Raw genomic sequence first — 20,860 nt, 5'->3', positions numbered from 1 at the left:
CACCCTAGCAAGACTTTCCATTACTAGAGAGAGTCTCTAAGCCTTTGTAGGTGCTGATCCCTTAGCCTTGAACACTCCTCATATGCTTCTTTGCTGAGCTAATTCCTATTCACCCCTCAGACCTGGAGGCCTTTCTAATCTCCCCTAATACTGGGTCAGGTATTCCCTCTCCACCGCCCCCCCTCCATGTCTGTTTTATCATAGAATCCTAGCACACAGCATGTGTCAAAAGTATCTGTTGATGGTTGAATGACTGAAATAGTGGATCTAGAAATCCAAAGGAGATTCTTGGCCTGGAAGTCAGGAGGGCTGACTGTTTCTAATTCTAGCTCCACCACTGCTGTGCTCAGTGATCTCGGGCAAGCCCCAGTCCTTCCTGGACCATCCATAAATGAGCTATCATCTATGAATGAACTCAAAAGCACCGACAATATATGAGACTTAGACTCATGCTAAGTCCTAAGGGTGAGGAACTTCTGAAGCCAGCTGTGTGTTCCAGAGGATGGGAGGTCCAATATCCTCACCCCAAGAGCAGCACCAGGTACATGGAACTATGCTGTCAGCAGCCTCCCAGCCTGTTGGTTTACTTAATTTCTCCTGATGAAGTGCCAAGAATAAATCGTAGGTGAGCAGCAGAACACGTTAATGAGACCAGAGCCTAATGAATCTTTTCCTTCCTGTGTCAATTAGAATTTCAAAGCTAGGATCCCCAAGGACCAATTTATTAGGAACAGAGAGAAGCCTTTTGTTCATCAGCTGCTGCCTGAGCTACTTTCCCTGGTCCTGTATGTCTGCTATGTAACAATCTTGCTTACTCAGATATGCCACCTGGTGAGACAGACAATACTTCTGGGCTCTGAACTTGAGGAAGGAGAGAAGCGGTCTAGGGTGTTTCTGGGGGTGAGTGGGGAGGTGGTTAAGAGAATCAGAGTAGCCCTGACTTGAATGCTACCTCCCAAGGATACTGGTCTTCAAAGAGCTAATAGCAGCAGATCAACTTGCCATTCACCCAACTAAGTAGCAGGTATTGTGTGACACCTATTTGCCTAAGGTATTTTGAATCCTCCCAACAACCCCCAAAGTAGGTATCAACAGCACTATTTTTTTTTTTCGGCCGCACGGCGAGGCTTGCAGGATGGGCTCTCAGTTCCCCGGCCAGGGATTGAACCCAGGCCGCGGCAGTGAAAGCCTGGAATCCTAACCACTAGGCCACCAGGGAACTCCCTCAACAGCACTATTTTACAGACAGAGAAACTGTGGCTCTGAGAGACAAAGTAAGAATTTTAAGGAACTAAGGAACTAGTTGAGGAACTAGCTGAAGAACACAACCAGCAGTTGGTAGACAGGGATTTGAACTCACAATCTGAACTTGCAATTCCAGAGACTGGGCTCTTTCTATGAAACCACAGCAACCTTGCCCCAGGGCTGGCAGGGCCAGCAGCTGATGTCCTGAATGGCAGAGATGGCCTGTGGGCAGCCGTGGCCATGTTGGACACTTGCCACCAACACGCTGTCTTTTGCCCAGGCATAAGCAAGAGTGCCTGTGTATTGCTGGTCCTTCCATTCAATGACGTTGGCAATCTCACCCCGAGAACATAATCCAAGTAGAGTCACCATTGACATTACCCCCAGACTCCTCCCCCAGAAATCTTTTGATTTATGACGAGTTGCCAATCCTTGATCTAATAGCTCCCGGGTGCCTAGTTCTCTTGGCTCCCATACTGTCCTCTCCAAGTCACACAGGGCCAGCCCAGTTGCCACTGCAATGTCATCAACAGAGGCAAATTCCAAGGTGAGAAGGTAAGCAAGTCAGGTTTCCAAATGGCTATGAAATGGAATTTTAGGACTCTGGTGGGAAAAATGCTTAAGAGTGAGGTCAAGAGGTTTGTCCAAATTTACAGAACTAGAAAATAGCAAGAACCGGAACACAGGCATATATTGAATCCTAACCTGGCATCTATCTACCAAGAGCAGGAATAATAAATACAGAAAAAATGAGATCAGTGGTTTAAAATTTTTTTAAGCTTTTAATTTTGAGATAATTATAGATTCACATGCAGTAATAAATACTTTTTTGGGGGGTGGGGGGTGCTGTGCCTCATGGCTTGCAGGGTCTTAGTTCCCCAACCAGTGACTGAACCCAGGTCCTCGGCAGTGAAAGCTCGGAGTCCTAACTGCTGGATCGCCAAGGAATTTCCCAATAAATACTTTTTTAAAGCACTTAGCACAGTGTCTGGCACATAGAAACCCACCCAAGAAGTGTTGGCTATTACATAATTAGGAAAAAGGGAGAAGGCATTCAGGATGGGCTTTTGAGGAAGAATTACTAAGTTTCTTTTTACAGAATGCTGAGGTATACCCATATAACACTTTAAATAATCTTTCCAATGATCCCATCAAGCAGGTATTAACATCCCCATTTTACAGATGAGAAAACTGCTCTCAGAAGTCAACTAACTTATCCAAGATTACTTTGTCCCAGTACATGCCAAAGCTGGGATTCAAATCCAGATATATCCAATTCCAAACGCTATGCTCTTTCTACATTTGCTTCTCTCAAGATAATATGGGCTGGGCTTAAAAGACAAGCCTGGATGTAGACTGGAAGTTAAGAGCAGGCTGCCGGTTAAGTAGGGGGGATAGCATGAACTAAGATGAGAAATTTAGCAACATACTGTCTTTGCAAAGAGTGGTAGTTCAAAGACATTGGCCAGAATAAAACAGTAAACTCACATGACAAAGACAAAATAAAAAGCTAAGGGGCAGATGGCAGAGGGTCACTGAATGCTAGCTGCTCTTGCCAACTATGTGGATCACAACTTGACTCCCCTTTGCTGGACACTAAAGAAAGAGAGGTAGCATGCCAAAACTGAAGAGCCGTAGACTGGGAGGCAAAGGAAATCAAGTTCTACCACTAACTAGTTAAGTGGCCTTGGGCAAGTCACTCATCCTTTCTGGGTTTCTAATACCAGAGGATCAAACTAAAAGATGTCCAGGGACCTCTCTAACTTTGACCTTCCAGGAATCACTCTATTACCAGGTCATGTGTACAAATGTGAGTCTGGGAAATGCTAATGCTGTGATTAAACAAAGAAGCCTGAAATGAAACACAGTAACGGTATGATAGGAACCTTGGGTACAGGGATAGAGAAAGAGAGCTAAGTGAGGGAGAGGAGAATAAAGAAATTAAATGGGATCCAAGTTAATCTTGGATAAAAGCCAGAAGACAGCAGGCAGGCAAGGGAAGGGAGACTGAACCAGGAGAGTTACCAATCCTGGCCTTCCTACTAACTTGCTATGTGGCCCTGGCTATTAGCCTCATTTTCCCATTGGCCAAATGCAGGGTCCTATATGTTCTGGCCTCAGCTGTCCCCTCTCCCCTCTCTCTTCTTTCTCTTTGGTGCTGTTCCAACCACACTCTCTGCCTCCTAGTTTCTCTACAAACATGCTCTTATCTTGGGGCCTAGCCTGCATATCTTCACACATATGAAATAATCTAATAATTAATGATTTACTCGTTTTCTGTCTCCCCCACTGAAACAAGTTCCATGAAGGCAGTCTTTGTTTTGTTAACTACCATATCTCAGCTACAGGAATAGTATCAGGCATTTGTTGAATGGACCCCTAAGGTCCCTTCCAATTCTGGCATGCTATGATTAACTTATGGGCTTATGGAACTGGTGAAAATCTCAGAAGTTCAAAGTTCAAGCCTGGGTGAACTTAGGTTTAACCTGTCCTTTGGCTCCAATTTTTGATATTTGCTTTGCCTCAGAGGGTCTTCAAAAATCATCTCCAAATGTAACAATCACATCCTAACACACAACTACACACATGCACAAATAGACAACTATATACCACTTAATTCAAGAATTATTATCATATGCTAGATGTGAAACACAGTATTTCCTTAACCTGGAAAATGAGGCCTTATGCAGTTTAGCCCCAACTTACTTTGATAACTTTAACCCTAACCATACTCCATTCCTGAAATCCTATGCTCTGGCTACAACGGACTGTTTACTCTCTCTGAGACACACATGTGCGCTTCTGTGCCTTTGCCCTCATTGGTCTCTTTGCTTGGAAGCTACAGACTCCCCTTCTCAACTGCCAAATACTTCATCTTTCACGACTGTCAAATGTCTCACCTTTGAAGTCCAACTCAAATATCACCTCTTTTGTGAAGCCTTCCTTGATCTCTCAGGCAGTTAGTGTCCCCCCCTCCTCCAAGTTCCCAAAGCACTCCACATGCTTCCATTATAGTGCTCATCACTGCCACCTACTTACTTTATCTACCTCTTCTCCTTGATCAGTTATGGGCTCCAAAGGCCTTGACCATGTGTTTGCCTTCTCCTTATCCCTAAGGACCTACCTCTGTGCCTGGCACAAATGTTTATCATATTGGATGTCAACATGGCACCACAACTAATAACACTTCTTAACCTTCACTGGCACACTTGATCAGATAGTTCTTCCAACCAAAAGTTGGTTTCCCTCATACTTCTACCCACTAATATGAACTCCTACGGGACTGGAGAAGAAGCTGGAAAGAAAGAGGAGAAATAGTATTTGCAGAGCCTTGAATGTCATGCTAAGGACACTGGATTTTATTCTAGAGGTTTTATGAGCAAGAAAGTGATAGGAATAAGATCTATATCTTAAAACCTATGGAGAGAAAAAGGGGGTTATATTTCAGGGTCAAAGACTGGAGATGGGGAGACAGGCTAGTTGACAATGAAAAAGTCTCAGTGAGAGAGGATTAAGATCTGGCCTTGGATGGTAGCACTGGGGATAAGAAGATGGGCAAAACATTTCAGAGACAAAACCACATAATGAAAGCAGTTGCCTACTTTACCTGAGTGAAACTCTGCTCAGAACAAACTTCCTCCAGGTGGAACTTTGTGACCTCTTTGCATCCAAGATGGCCCTGAGGGTAACCAGAGCAGGGAAAAAGCCTCCATGACTAGGTGAAGGGGAAGAAGCAAGTCTAGGATTAGCAAAGACCAAGCTCCAAGCCAGTGAGTAGGGCTGTAGGAGACAGCTCAACGTCCTGCTAATAGCTGCTACCTGCAGAAGTTTCTGCAAAGAAGTCGGGTTTGTGCCCTGAGCAGAAAGATGCCCTCCTGACTTGGAGAGCTCTAGCCAGCTTTAATACCAGAGACTCTGATGATTTTCAGCGGTGCTTTGTTAAGGAAAATTATCCAAAAACTGGAAGTAAGGGAAAAAGATAACTGTGTGAACTTTTAAAGTCATGTTAGGACATTTTTTTTAGTATGTATCTGAGAGTCATCTGATACTCTTGGAGAATGGCATTTTGTTTGACTTACTGTTCACAAACAGTTAGGGCCCAAATATTTTAAAACTCTGCAAAGTTAGAGATTAACATATAGCAAACTGAGAAGTAGAAAAGATAACATGAAATGTTACATTTTTATTAGAACATTTATCAATTTTGGATCTAATTTAGCAATCTCATTTCAGCAATCCTTTTTCCACTAAGAACATAAATCCAGTTTCTCAGCTATTCTCTTTCTGCTGGTTCCCACACTGAGTTAAACGAAACTTGACACATGCTCACATGGATGAGAATTACGCCCTGACATAGTACACACATCCACAGGCCTGCCTACCTACCTCACAGGAACCAGATGCCAGGAGGCAAAAGAAGCCTGACATCCAGGCACAGGATTTAGTGAAGTGAAACAGGTGGTCACTTATGAAATGACATAAAGCTCAGTGTAGCAGAAAGGGCACAAAGCTGAGAGTCAGACCTGCCACTAATTTATTGTGTGACCTTGGGCCTATTACTTACTGCCCCTTGCTGGGCCTCAATTTCACAATTATAAAACGGGTAAGTTGATCTAGGTCAGGGTTGTTTTATAAACTGTGTTCCTGGCAACTATGCAGGTTTAAGGCAGATGCCTCACAGCCTGTCTTTGATAAGGGGGAGGCTAGACTGGTGGACTCTGGGCCCACCACTGCCAATTCTAACGAGCAGCTCTGTTTGAGATGTTGAGTTATATGTTTAAATAAAGGGCTCCTCCATAAACTTGATAACTGTTAGTTAAGATCTCTTCCCACTCTGACATCCTAAAATTCCATCATTTTATGGCAAATGATCCCGGGGACAATACAGAGCCAAAAATATCTCCTCTTACCCTATACTTAAAAACATATCATTAGAAGAGGGTCTCATTAAGAAGGCCCTAGCAGTTGAGTAGGAAGGGGTGAGGAAGGGGACAAGTGGGCAGAGGAGGGCTCAGAAAAGGGCAGAGACTAAAGGCCTGTCCCTTTTGCAAATGAAGATTGAGTGGAACCCAAGGCCAAGGACAGAACCCTTTCAGGGAGGGCTTAGATTCACTGGCCTTATCAAGGCTAAGGAGTTGGACTCTAGCCGCTGACTCTGCCACATAAAGGCAGATGCCTTCAGTTTCCTTAGACTAAAATCTCTACAGGTAACGTACTTTGTAAACTGAAAAATGATTACAGATTTGAAGACCTATTAGAGCAATCTTATTCTTAAATCTTTTATATTATTCTCTTCTCCTGCCAGGTCCCTGAAGGAGGCTCATCACACTTGAGATGTATAGACCCTCTCTCTTCCTTCCTTACATTTCAGAGTTGGGCATACAAGGGGCTTACTGCTTGGAATATTCCCCTCATTCAACTTGGAAAATGACAAGTACACTTCTTACTAGGTAGTCCATGTTCCATGTTGAAGATGGAAACCTGGCCTCTCACTTAGTGATTGGACCTCTGGGCCACACACGTGGATCCTAGAGAAGTTGGTTTGAGGCAGGGCAGAGCAGAAGAAACTCATGGGAAAATGCACTGAAGGCATGGAGATATTCCCATTATACTAAAGCCCCTGCATACCCCTTCCTGGGCACTCTTGAACACTCTACCCTCCTGGAAGGGCAGAGGCCAGAGGAAGTATGATACTCAGGAAAGAGCTTACTATACTAAATGCTTGGAGTCTATGGAAGGAGGAGGACCTGAGTTCAAAACCCAGCTCTTTCACAGACTAAGTATATGAACTCTGGCAAATTCATTTACTTCACTGAGGCTCAGCTTTTCCCTCTGGAGCTATTAATAACTTAATGAGTTATAAAGATTAACAAAGATAATTTTAACTTAAAACACCTATGACAATACCTGGCACATAGTAGGCACTTGATAAATGTGACTTCCATCAACAGGGAAAGGGCAAATAGCAAAAGATGACTGAACGTGATTCACATGACAGGTAGGGAGGACTAGGGGACGAACCCCAGCAAGTATATCAGAGCCGTGAGTGGCTCAGAATGGGAATGGGCTGATTTGGAGAGTCTGTTGTGCTATCTAAGAGCATCTGGATCCTGTACCAGCCAAAGCAAATCAAACAGGAGTGCTTATGAAGAGCTTCTTTCTAAAACAAGTACGGGCTGTGTTACTGACACACGCCACAGGGGAATTGAGAAGACTGCTGGCAGAGATGTTAAGAAAGCTGACAAGCTTTCAGCTCCAATCTTTGCTACTACCTACGTATGGGTACAGCTGACCTTGGCTCCAGAGGAGAAAACCCTGGACTGAGACACAAGAGACCTAGGTGCTGGTCTGAGCGTGACTCTGAGCAGGCGAATCATCTCTCAGGCCTCAGTTTTTTCTTTCTCCTCCAAATAATAACAATTCTTTACATGCCTACTCTATTATCACTATCCTCATTTTCTATGGCTCAGAGAAATTAAGCTAATACAGGCAGGCATCTGAATTCCAGGTCTGCTGTTAAAGCCAGTAGTCTTTCTACTCTATTGCATCATCTCTCAGTGTTAACTGACGGGGTGAAACCAGGTGGACCAAGGCATTTGAGGACCTGAAAATTTTATGATTCTTAGCAGCTTGAAACTGTGGTTTCAAGAGCATTCTAAATATATACTGTAGTGCTAACCTGCTAGTTAAGAAGCCTTCTATAAATGAAATCCTCAACACCAAGGGCAAAAGCTGAGTACAAGCCAACTTGAGAGCCAGAGAAGAGCAGACAATGAAATTTTAGGAAGCCTTGAAGAGGCCCTTGGAGAATACATTGCCTAATTCATTTTACAGATGGGGATACGGAGGCTGCAAAAAGAGAAACAGCTTGACTGGGAACACCCAGAAAGTGGGTGACAGAGCACAAACTGGGTTCTATGTCGCATGGACTCTCTCATACTCGTTATCTACTCAGTCTCCAACATTCCAGGCCGTTCTGATTTTCTCATTGATATTTTTTTTCCAAATGCTGAGTGACAGGCAGGTCACTGCCCCTGCAGCCGACTCCCAAACACTTCTCGTTGTAGGTAATGGCTCTTCCTTTCTGTCTCTGCTGCAGCGTTAAGCAGGACTGAATCTGAGTCTTCTCTTTCGGCCCCCTCCTCTTTTTTTCCTTTGAATGACAGACAAAGAGACTTTGGAGGCACAGAACTGGAAGAGACATACCAGCAATTTACAGAACAAATTTCTACTTCATTCTCTCTTTTTGGAGCTGAGGAAACTGAGGCCCAGAGATATTAAATGCTTTCCCAAGGTTGAGTTAGTAGAACAGGCTTAAGAGCCTGGGTCACAATACTCACCTTCTACTACAATCTGACACTGAACACAGGGTATCAGAATTTATTTCAACCACTAGTGGCTGAACACCAATCCAGACCAGGCATTTTTTCATCATCTCCTATTAGCATCACAATAACTGTATAGGCATTACTGTTCCCATTTTGCAGAGGAGGAAACTACAGCTAGGAGAGGTTAGTCACAAAGGAAATGAATGTCACAGCAAGGATTCAAATCTTTGGCTTTAAAGCTTCCTCTCTTTCCCCAGCAGCATACAGCCTGAGGTTTTTAAGAATATACACAATGGTGGGAAAGATGGAGTTAATTAATCTTCCTAAAGACCAGTTATCCAATTAATCTTCCTAAAGACCAGTTATCCTGTAGATAACTTTGTCTATTGCCCTATGCACTTAAGTACACTAACTCTTGATATATTATGCTAACTGAGGAGATGGGGAGGGAGATGAAGGTAAGGGAGACCAGCAGAGACTCCTGATACAAAATGACAGATAACTCAAAGGAAGCAATTTCTGCTTTTGTGTTAATGTGATCTTTTGTAGGATAGTTTTGGGGCTTTTTTCTGCATCTGCCCCATTAGGTCATAAGTCCCCTTTACTCATGTCCTACTCATCTCATGATTCTGGTATCACATTTGCTGATGGACCTTGGTTTCCTGATTTATGGTTTCCCAGCTTGGGTTTTTGATCTCTTGGCCTTATTCTTAGGCTCAGATCCCTACCTCTCTGCCACAGTCAACGGCCTTAAAACTGCCCTCTAGGAGCTGTCAGTCACTCTTCTGTCAGGCTTGCCGCTCCAGTGGGACACAAACATGCCTCATGAATACAGGCAAAAATCTTCAACAAAATATTAGTAAACCAAAACCAACACCATACAAAAAGGATTATACACTATAACCAAGTGGGATTTATTCTAGGAATGAGGTTGGTTTAAAATCCAAAAATCAATAACATAGTGCCATGTTAGTAGAATAAAGGATAAAAACCACACAAACAAAATCCAACATCCATCCATAATAAAACCTCTGAGTAAACTAGAAATAGAAAAGAACTTAACTTGGTCTGATAAAAGAAGTCTACCAAAAAACCCTACAGCTAACATCACTTAATGGTGAAAGACTGAATATTTTCTCCTTAAAATTGGGAACAAGAGGGCTTCCCCAGTGGCACAGTGGTTGAGAGTCCGCCTGCCGATGCAGGGGACACGGGTTCACGCCCCGGTCCGGGAAGATCCCACATGCCGCAGAGCATGCCTGCGCGTCCGGAGCCTGTGCTCTGCAACAGGAGAGGCCACAACAGTGAGAGGCCCGCGTACCGCCAAAAAAAAAAAAAAAAAAAAATTGGGAACAAGGTAAGCGTGTCTGCTTTCACCAATTCTGTTCAACACTGTACCAGAGGTCCTAGCCGGTACAGTCACGCAGAGCGATTTTGTGGACGTTAAGATTATGTCATTCCTCTACTCAAAACTCTCCAGTGGCTTCCTATTTCACTCAGAATAAAGCCCTACATGATCTGAGTCCCTGTCTACCCTTGTGACTTCTTCTCCATAATCCACTCTCCCTATTGCTCGCTTCATCTCTAGCTACACTGACCTCCTTTTGTTCCTCAAGACACTAAGCGTGCTCCTGTTTTAGGGCTTCTGAACTTGCTGAACTCTATGCATGGAATGTTATTCCCCAAGATATACACATAGCTCATACTACTTCAGCTCGTGCATATTTCTGAACAGATTTTATTTTCTCACAGAGGCCTTCTTTCATCACACAGTCCCTCCCTATTCCCTTACCTTGCTTTATTTTTATTCCTATGTATTCATTTGTTTATCCTCCACTAGAATTTAGGATACAAGAGAGAAAACTATTTTCTTCACTGCTACATTTCAAACACTTAAAACTGTGCCTGGCACACGGTGGACACTCAATAAATACACACTGAATGAATGGACGTCTTTAAAAAGATATTCATGTATAGGAGAATGAATAAAGGCGGGGTTGGGAGGGTGGGAACCACTGTCCCAAGAGTCTGAGAAGGACCAAGGTTTTAGGTCATGGAGGAAGAACCAGTGTAGAATAGAAAAAACTTGGTTCTCTAAAGCCAGATTCTTCTAAGTTCTAAGCTTAGGTCTTCCAGTCACAGCCTGTGTATCCCTCTCTAAGTCTCTGGAACTTATAAAATGAGAATATCACCACCTACCTCCCAAGCTGTTATGAAAACAAAATCAATTTATGTATTCAATATAGCACCTGATAATATAGTAGATACTACAAATAATTAAACATTCTGATACCTCTGTCCCTCAAGAAGAACCTAGAACTACCTTAAAAATTACCTAGCTCCACCTTATTGAAATGCATAGATGTCTATAGGGCTGTTGCCCCTAAAGTTTGACCTTCATACCCATTTTAACTTCTCTTTCTTATCATTCTTCTTTTACCTCCCCCTTACTGTTAGCTTTCAGCTCTCACCTCTAGCTGCTGCTAATACAGCTCCTCCTCCCGTTTTTATACACCGCTCTTAAATCTTATGGAGGTTTAGAAACCAGATTGCTAAGCTTGTTACAACAAAACGTAAAAATAGGAAAAAATTAGTGCTGTGCAAGGTCTTAAGGATGACAATGCTTTGCTACCTTCTTGTTTTTCAGTTGGACTCTGGAAAATTGAGGATGTTAGATAAATAAGATACTATATGGGTATCAGTATATTATACAATCTTTTACATAGAATCATTCATATTTTAAAATAGTCAATAGTGGAACTTTTCCACAGGGCAGTTGTCACGAAAACAATAAAAGCCAAGCTTGATGCCCAGGCCATGTAAAGGCCAGAAGATATAGAACATTAGATTAACCAAGACAGAAAGAGAGGACAGCAAGAGTCTGGAGATTCAGAATAGGAGGGTATGTTGGCCAGTGTGGATTCCAAGAGCATCAGGTTAGAGGACAGATCCCTCTGTGCACCCTCAGGCAGGCAGAAGGAAGAACAGAATGCCCCTTGTTACAGAGTATGAAGAGAGTGACCTATGTCACTGGCCAAGAGCGAGAGAAATGGTGGGAAAACTGGAATGCCCACGGCCTCTGATAAGATATGAGACTGCAGTACAAGTGCCTTTTTCACTAGCAGTTGGAGGGTGGGGGTTGGGGGAAGGCAGGGAACCTAGGGCCAGAAGAGGAATAGCCCTCCTGTTCTAACATGCTGGGGATGGACTCTTGAAACCAACTATAATATCTGTACTGGCAGTGGCCTTGGAGCCAGGCTGTGTGAGTGCATTTAAACCTGCACTCTGCAGCCCACATGCTGCAAATCATGGCTGCCAATGCTGCCTGGCTTTGTCTCTGTACCCTGGAAAGACTGAACTTGTGGAAAGACTGAACTTCCGGTAGGGCCTGCAGAAGGAGAGGAGGAGAAGGGCCTGGGAGAAAATTTACAGTGTAAATTTCCAAGGCAAAACCTTCCCTTTTACCTTTGGGGAGTTGGGTGGCAATCAGGTCAGGGACTGAGATGCCAAGGATACTTATAACACTTTCTTCTCACCTCTCATTTCAGTCATGCTGTTTTACAGTTCACAAAGCTTTCCAACTTGCATCTCCCATTTGATTGTCTACAATATCCTGTATGGTTGGTGCACACAAAATAGACATATGGGTGCAGTGAGGCACTCCAATTTACAAATCGGGAAATGGAGATTATCCAAGCGCAAATACTGAACGAGAAGACAAAAACCCAGGTTTTCCAACTGCAACTCAGCTCTCCAGGTCCCGATTTGTGCTGGCCCAAGTGCTTATGGAATCCCACGTGTTATAGGTGTTTTCCTCTCCTTCCAGTCATATTTAGCCTTGGCCTCCGCCTGCTTGAAGGCTCTTCCTTTCCCCCTTACTAAAAATGCCATTGCTCAGAAAGGACCCCCCCCAACTCTTGCCTGCCCTGCTGGGCCCTTCAAATAACTAGACCTCCTTCCTGAATCCCTAAGGAGGTCTGTTTTCTTGAACTTTATAAGAAAAATCATGATTCCAGGCAGATTAGCATTCCAAGGAAAGCCTGCCAAGGCAGAGAGAACAATGGTATTCACAGTTAGACTGACCTGGGTTCTAATATCAGCTTTACGGATTCCCAGGTGTAAACCTGGGCAAGTTACTTCAGTTTCCTGAGTCTCAATTCCCTCATCTATAAGATGGGGTTTTGTCTAGTTTAAATGGGATCCATAACACTATTGGTTCTTAATATGTTGATTTCCCTTCCTGTTTCACCATCTGCAGTCTTCCTTCTAAGATTCCCTGGACTTCCCTCTTCACACATCCCCACTCTAATCACTCCGTCCTCACCTCCATTGATGATTACATTCTGCAGGACTGATAAAACCACAGGATTTTCTGAAGCTGACTCTGGGCTTGGTAGGTCACAATCAAGACTGAAATCAGGAAAAGTCTCTAAGGGCTATGAATTCACGTTAAGAGAGCTTATGGGAGAAGGGGTTTAGTTGCCAGGTCCAGAATACCCCCCAGCAGAAAGCAGCTGGCAGAAGCCAGAAGGAATTGAGCATGCTTTGCTTTATTCATGGCAAATGATCCCACCCTGTCTCATGGCAGCTCCAGGAAAGCAAGTTCAATTCTCCTCCCAGTAGAAAAGGCTGCCTATGACAGCCTCTTAGGCATGGAGTAGAAGAGTAATTATCTGTAAGTTACCTGTACTAAGGGTAAAAATAAGCTCCAAACTAGTTACCTTGTATCTTGGCCCAAGTTTGCCCAGAGTTTGCCTAGGCACTCTCACTCACCAGTACCAAGGCTGAGCTCAGCCAGCAATTTCCTCTTTTGCGTTACAGGGTCAGCACCAACTGTCTCAGGGAAGAGGGCTCACCTATAACAGAGAGAAATCAGTCAGGGTCTTGCTCAGAACAGGCATGAACTTAGGTCAATGATGGCATGCAAAGTTCCTGCCCTTACATGTCTTGCATCCTAGCAAAAGATAGGGTAATAAGTAAATACATAGTTTCAGGTTGTGCTATAAAGAAAAATAAGCAGAGTCAGGAAAGAATGACAAGGAGTGAGAATGAGGTCTATTTTAGATAAATCCGTCAAGGAAGACTTCTCCAAGAAGCAATTGCTAGACAGAGACCTGAATAAAGTGAGGGGGTTAAGACCTGCAAAGATCAGAGGGAAGAGTGTTTCAGAGAGGGGAAATAAGTGCAAAAGTCCTGAGGCAACAATAGGCAAGAGTAAGCTTGTTATGCTAAAGAAAGTCAACATAGAATACAGTGATGGGAAGAATGAGGTTCCTCCAGGCTTCAGTAACCTGGAACCCAGCTGGGACAAACTTTCAAGCACTCTGAGATTGATTTCAGGTTTCTCTGCTCACCTCCTCCTCTGCTGGGTAAGGGACAGAGAAACTCCTATATATTTCTTGGAATGTGGGGTAAAGAGAAAACAGAGAAACTCCTATGTATTACTTGGAATGTGGGGTAGAAATGACTGGGGTAAGGAGAATAGTAGCACACGCCAGGCACTGTTGTAAACCCTTTATTTGTATTAACTCATTTAATCTTTACAAACTCTTGTCAGGTTGGTGTGTTATTACATTTCCCCATTTTACTAATGGGGAAACAGACAGAGAAGTTAAGTAAATTTGCCCCAAGTCACACAGCTAATAGATGGTAGACCTGGGACTTTAACCCTGGAAGTCCAACCTCCGGGGCTTGCCTTCTTAACCACACACTATACCACTTCTCAAAAACAGAAGAAAAAACACAGGAAACGCATTCTCTAGTCCTAGCTGACATGGCTCACAGCCCCCATTTATACCCAAGTCTGAGATCCTCTCCATTTACTTGCAGTCCAAGTTTTTTACTGAATACCAGTTGAATGACTCCCGAGTCCTTCAGCCAGGTGGTTCCAGAGGATACTGTGATCACAAAGCTATGATGATAACCACGACAACAATAGCCATTTAATAGCCACTAACATTTAATGCACACTTTGAAATAGACTAGGTACTGGGCTAAGCACCTTACATGTACTATTTTATTTCAGAGAAGGAATGACAGTTGCTCTAAGACCTGGGTAGAGGGATCTGTGAGGGGCTCCACTCCTGAACAAAGCAGCAAACACAGGGAACTAAAGGATCCCTGTAGGGCAGGGTCAAAGCACAAAGGCAGACGTACTAATGGGTGGGTGGTAAAGGAAAGGACTATCAGCACCTCCAATTAACATGTCAACAAACTGAACTCATCTTCTATTTCCTAGCCCCCATGTTTCACCAACAATTCTCCAGAAGTACATTTTTTTAACATCTTTATTGGAGTATAATTGCTTTACAATGGTGTGTTAGTTTCTGCTGCATAACAAAGTGAATCAGCTATATGTATACATATATCCCCATACCCCCTCCCTCTTGCGTCTCCCTCTCACCCTCCCCATCTCACCCCTCTAGGTCGTCACAAAGCACTGAGCTGATCTCCCTGTGCTATGCGGCTGCTTCCCACTAGCTATTTACATTTGGTAGTGTATATATGTCAATGCTACTCTCTCACCAAGTACATATTTAGACTTCAAAATGTTCACTCATGCTCTCCAACCCCTTCTTCCCTCATTCCCACAATTGCCAAGTCCTTGTAGGGGTTTTGTTTTTGTTTTTGTTTTCAGTCTCTAACAGCTCTACATCCAAATCATCTTCTTTATTCCCTACTGTGTCAACTTCCTCTTGGTTCAGGATCTCATTATCTCCTGCCTGCACTGCTGGAATAATTCTTAGAATTTATTGACATTACAAGGACAGGCTGTTACAGCAGCCTCTTCCCTGGTCTCTCTTTCACTAGTCTCCCCCGATCCTTCCTGTTCCAATCTATTGAGCCCACACTGCCAGACTAATGTTCCTAATGCCACTCCCCTGCTCAAAAAAATGTCATGGCTCCCAATCACCTCAGCCTTGCTCTCTAGACTCTCATACCATGGGTCTGGTCACCATCTACCTTACCTCTACTGTGGGCTTTCCAGCTCCCATACTTTTATCCATGTTGTTGCCTCACCTGGAACGCCTGTCTTCATTTGTACATATTCAAATCCTTCTTAATCTTCAAGGCCTAGCAATTCAGTGAAGTTATCCTGAAGCCTTTCTTACCTCTCTGTCATGTTCTTGAAACATCTCTGGCTGTGACTCCCACCTGGCTCTGGCCTCACCATCCACTAAGGCTTCAGAACACTTACCCTGTTGTTCTTCCTTGTAAAGATTCCTACTGCTTCCAGACAGGGAAAACCTAGTCAGTTAAGATTTCTGTTCGAATTCCTACTACATACAAACATTTATTTATTTATTTATTCATTCAGTTATTTATGGCTGCATTGGGTCTTTGCTGCTGCGTGGGGTTCATTCGTTCATTCATGTATTTATTTATGGTTGCGTTGGGTCTTTGCTGCTACAAGGGGGCTTTCTCTATTTGCAGCGAGCGGGGGCTGCTCTTCGTTGTGGAGCAGATTCTCTAGGCGCATGGGCTTCAGTAGTTGTGGCGTGAGGGCTCAGTAGTTGTGGCTCACAGGCTCTAGAGCGTAGGTTCACTAGTTGTGGCGCACCGGCTTAGTTGCTCCGCAACATGTGGGATCTTCCTGGACCAGGGCTCAAACCCGTGTCCCATGCACTGGCAGGAGGATTCTTAACCACTGTGCCACCAGGGTAGTCCCCTACTACTCTTATCTTACTCTAAATCTATCTCCTAGCAAGAGACCTGAGTTTTAATCTGAGCCTCAGATTCCTTAACTACAAAATGGGGATACAATTCCAATCCAGCCTACAATATAGGGATTTTGTAAGAATCAATGTGACAACAGGAGAGGAAAGGGGAAGGGTTGAGATGGGAGACCCAGCCAAATCTTTAACAGCTCTTTTTGTCAGCTGCAAAACCCCAAGTCTTCTACCCAATTAATCGAAAACAATTCCTGGGCCTTCTTAGCCATGGTCACAACTCTGGGTTAGGGGTTATAGAGGATGCAGGGATGAATGAGAACAAATCTTATCCTTAGGCTCCTGGCAAGAACTGCGGAGTAAAGTCCTAGTAGGACTGTGTCAGCTTCCTACAAAGGATGACTAAGAATATTAGGCAGACTATGGAAAACAGTATGGAGGAGGTTCCTTTAAAAACTAAAAACAGAGTTACCATATGATCCAGCAATCCCACTCCTGGGCATATTATCTGGAGAAAACTCTATTCGAAAACATACATGCACCCCAATGTTCACAACAGCACTATTTACAATACCCAAGACATGGTAGTAACCTAAATGTCCACCAACAGATGAATGGATAAAGATGTGGTGTGTACACACATACATACATACACACACACTCACACACACACACACACAAAACATTACTCAGCCATAAAAAAGAATGAAACAGGGCTTCCCTGGTGGTGCAGTGGTTGGGAGTCCACCTGCCAATGCAGGGGACACAGGTTCAAGCCCTGGTCCAGGAAGATCCCACATGCCACGGAGCAACTAAGCCCGTGTGCCACAACTACTTAGCCTGCGCTCTAGAGCCCACGAGCCACAACTACTGAGCCAGCATACCACAACTGCTGAAGCCCCGCAATGAGAAGCCTGTGCACCGCAACGAAGAGTGGCCCCCACTCACCGCAACTAGAGAAAGCCTACGCCCAGCAAAGGAAACCCAACGTAGCCAATAAATAAATAAATAAATAAAAGAATGAAACAATGCCATTTGCACCAACATGGATGGACCTGGAAACTATCATACTAAATGAAATAAGTCAGAAAGAGAAAGACAAATACCATATGATATCACTCATATGTGGAATCTAAAATATGATACAAATGAATATTTACAAAATAGAAACAGACTCAGAGACACAGAAAACAACTTATGGTTACCAAAGAGGGAGGGGGTGGGAGAGGGATAAATTAGGAGTTTGGGATTAGCAGATACAAACTACATATCAAATAAACAACAAGGACCTACTATATAGCACAGGGACCTATATTCAATATCCTGTAATAAACCATACTGGAAAAGAATAGGAAAAAGAATGCGCGTGCGCGCGCACACACACACACACAAACGCGCGCGCGCGCACACACACACACAACTGAATCACTTTGTTGTACACTGGAAACTAACACAACATTGTAAATCAACTATTCTTCAATTTTTTAAAAAATTTGAAAAAAAAGAACATTAGGCAGGACCTAACAGTTTCAAAAGTGCTATGTATTATAAAAGTGGAAAAAGAAACCAGTCTGGGGCTTCCCTGGTGGCACAGTGGTTAAGAATCCACCTGCCAATGCAGGAGACACGGGTTTGAGCCCTGGTCCAGGAAGATACCACATGCCGTGGAGCAATTAAGCCCGTGTGCCACAACTACTGAGCCTGCGCTCTACAGCTCATGAGCCACAACTACTGAGCCCATGTGCCACAACTACTGAAGCCCGTGTGCCTAGAGCCCGTGCTCCACAACAAGAGAAGCCACCACAATGAAAAGTCTACGCACCGCAACAAAGAGTAGCCCCCACTCGCAGCAACTAGAGAAAGCCCGTGCGCAGCAACAAAGACCCAATGCAGCCAAAAATAAATAAATAAGAAATTAATTTAAAGAAAAAAAAAGAAAGAAAGAAATCAGTCTGACTACAAGTGGCCTCAGAAGCTTCATTAGAGCAAGGGCTTAGGTCAGGCCTTTGATGCAGGGTGACAGGAAGACGTGGGCTACTATGCACCAGGCACTGGGCTAGGTGGTATGCTGGTAACCCTTGTAATACCCTGTGAAGCAAGTGATGGCATGCCCATTTTATAGCCAAGGTAACTGAAGATAGGGAGGAGGCTAAGTGTGTCATTCAAGGTCAAACAGCTGGTAAGTAGCAGAGCTAAGATTTGAACCTAGGTCTGCTTTACTCCAAAGCCTAATGTGCTTGCTTACTTACTTCATGGTCTGCCTTACTCATTATGTAGCAACATGAAAAGGGACCAGATAAACTCTGAAGTTCTTTCTACCTCAAAAATCCAATGACTTGAATGGGGGTTGGGGAGAGAAGAGAGGAGCGAAGAGGAGGTTTACTGCTGCTATGTCTTTCCCATAAGACTGTGACCTTACGGCAGGTTTAGGGTCTTTTTAACTAAAATGCCCAAGTATCTGACACAGCCTGGCACGTAGGAGACATTAAGTATTTAGGGAACCTGTGAGTGAATAAAACACCAGCCCTATCAACCTTTGTTCTAAGGTCTAGAAGTAAGGTCCAAAATCTCAAGCTCCACGTTCTGACTCTCAGCCCCAATATCTATATCAACTACCTACTAGTCTCTCAGCTGAAGGTACCCTTTTCCCACTCTTGTTTTCAGGAGTTAGGGAAGAGATGAGAAGAGAAACGGATAAGAAAGGAAGTTAGGTGGTTAACAGATAAAAGAGAGGTAGAAGAAAGGGGTGAAAGGAGAGAAGGTAAGGAAGGAAACAAAAAGGAAGGGGGTGCCAGGGCAGGATTAAAATGTCTGACACCTAGACTTTGAGAAAAGTTTCTTTTTCCTTCTGATTCCAGAAACAAAATTGTTTTTGTTTTTTTTTTTAAGAGCAGTAGTAGGAATTCCTCTTTATATATTTTAAATGGAAGGAAATTGCTTGTCCAAATCCCAGACCAAATCTGTCAGCAGGAGGTAAAGTGAAATTCCTCAGGGCTCCCATCCTCAGTTCTCACCACCTTCCTGCCCCAGCCTAACCCTTGCTCGCCTGGTTTAGGCTGAGGCCTGCAGAGATCAGAAGACATGAAGGTTCTTCCTCTATTCCTCTGCTCCTTCTACAAAGGTTGCTCCAGGCTAATAAGCCCTGATATACATATTATATACAGGTATCTCTCTTTCTTACTAAATCAACAGAGAGAGCCCTGGGCTAAGAGAAAACCTAAAGGCTAGTTCCAGTTCTACCTATAATGCACTGTGTGACCTTGTCACGTCATTTCACCTTCCTGGGCCTTTTTTCCATATCTGTAAAATGAGGGTGATAGTATCTACTATTCTGGAGGATTTTTTGATGGATCAAACAAGATTGTCAAGAAACAGTTTAACTGTTTAAATCTATTTAGTTTGATATAAAGGTAAAGAAGGAATGAGGGGATGGTCTCTTTAAAAAAATGAAATAAAATAAAAAGAGGGCTGTACCACCTTTCACTTGAAGAGATCTGCTCTGAGTGAAAAGACTTAGGAAGAGCTGTGGCAGAGACTGTCACTGTCTGCACCTCCATCAAAAGACAGTAAAGCACCAACTGAGACTGAAAAAGTTCAAGAGCTACATGTATGCAAATACCAACAGTTCCAAGTACAAAGAAGGTAAGAACCAGTAGAAGTCACATATTACTCAGGGAAAGTAACAAAAAGTAGTAATGACCAATTTAGTGGTGAAGAGCTCAGGCTCTAGAATCACACACCTGGGTTTGAATCCCAGCTCTGTCTCTTACTAGCTTTGTGACCTTAGGCAACGTATTTACCTTCTGTGCCTCAGTTTCCTACATTTGTTTTAAAAGGTTCCTGCTTCATAAATGTGTTATTGGGAGAAATAAATTAAATAGCATGGGAAAGCCCTTACCTCAGGGCCTGGCATAAGTGACTTAATGATAGATATTATTTTTCCATTTAAATACCACAAAGGATGAATCAAGCAATAAAAAAGGCCTAGGAGAAAAGAAAGAAATGTACATTTGCTATTACCTTATTATGTACCATTAAGATCCAAAGCCTTAATTATTCTTATTTATTCCTAATAACCTCTTGAAATCCATAGAATTATCCCCATCTTACAGGAGGAAACTGAGCCTCAGAGAAGTAATTTGTCTAAAACCACACAGCCGGGAAAAAGAACTTATTTCAATAGGTCTGACTGCAAAACTGTGTTCTTTCTACTACATATATACCTTGCACTTTCTCATGCTCAAAAATAAGGCGTCCCCCACATACCAAAATAGGCTCCAATAATGAAGTGTTAGGGAATGGACCAACTTCTCCCATTTTGTACTCGATGAAGCAACTATTGGTTTTGTATGCCTGGGGAAAAGATGGGCAGGGGTGAAATGCAAGTGCACCATCAAGTTCCAGAGTTGCAGACTGGACTTACCAGGCCTTCCCAAGGGGCTCTCACATTTGTCACAGTAAAAGAGGAGACAGGGCCTTTTGCCAAACTGAATACCACACCCTAAATGACAAGATGTTCTAGTGTTGTAACAAACAGGCAAAAAGTCATGAGAGGTGCCAGGGCAGAACTCAAATACCTGATCAAAACACCTTATACCGGGAGGGAATACAATGCTA

The 20,860-nt window shown here is 43.4% G+C and overlaps 1 protein-coding gene across 12 annotated transcripts in view; it reads right to left on the bottom strand.

The window, feature by feature from the left end:
- RALY (RALY heterogeneous nuclear ribonucleoprotein) overlaps nt 1–20,860 on the bottom strand; it is a 79,541-nt gene that overhangs the window by 30,059 nt on the left and 28,622 nt on the right. For 5 of the 12 annotated variants that reach the window (XM_067707855.1, XM_067707854.1, XM_067707852.1 and 2 more), the window contains one exon: nt 13,347–13,429. The exons of 1 other annotated variant lie outside the window; for it this stretch is intronic. The gene's annotated coding sequence lies outside the window, so the exon portion shown is untranslated. Of the gene's footprint in view, nt 1–4,852; nt 4,925–13,294; nt 13,430–20,860 lie in introns of all 12 variants that reach the window. 6 more of the 12 variants (XM_067707858.1, XM_067707856.1, XM_067707857.1 and 3 more) reach the window with 3 other exon arrangements.

Source organism: Pseudorca crassidens, chromosome 15 (genome assembly GCF_039906515.1).
Source record: "Pseudorca crassidens isolate mPseCra1 chromosome 15, mPseCra1.hap1, whole genome shotgun sequence".
Taxonomy (NCBI): domain Eukaryota; kingdom Metazoa; phylum Chordata; class Mammalia; order Artiodactyla; family Delphinidae; genus Pseudorca; species Pseudorca crassidens.
Note: the sequence above shows the minus strand (reverse complement) of the source record. Positions and strands in the feature narration are given on the sequence as shown.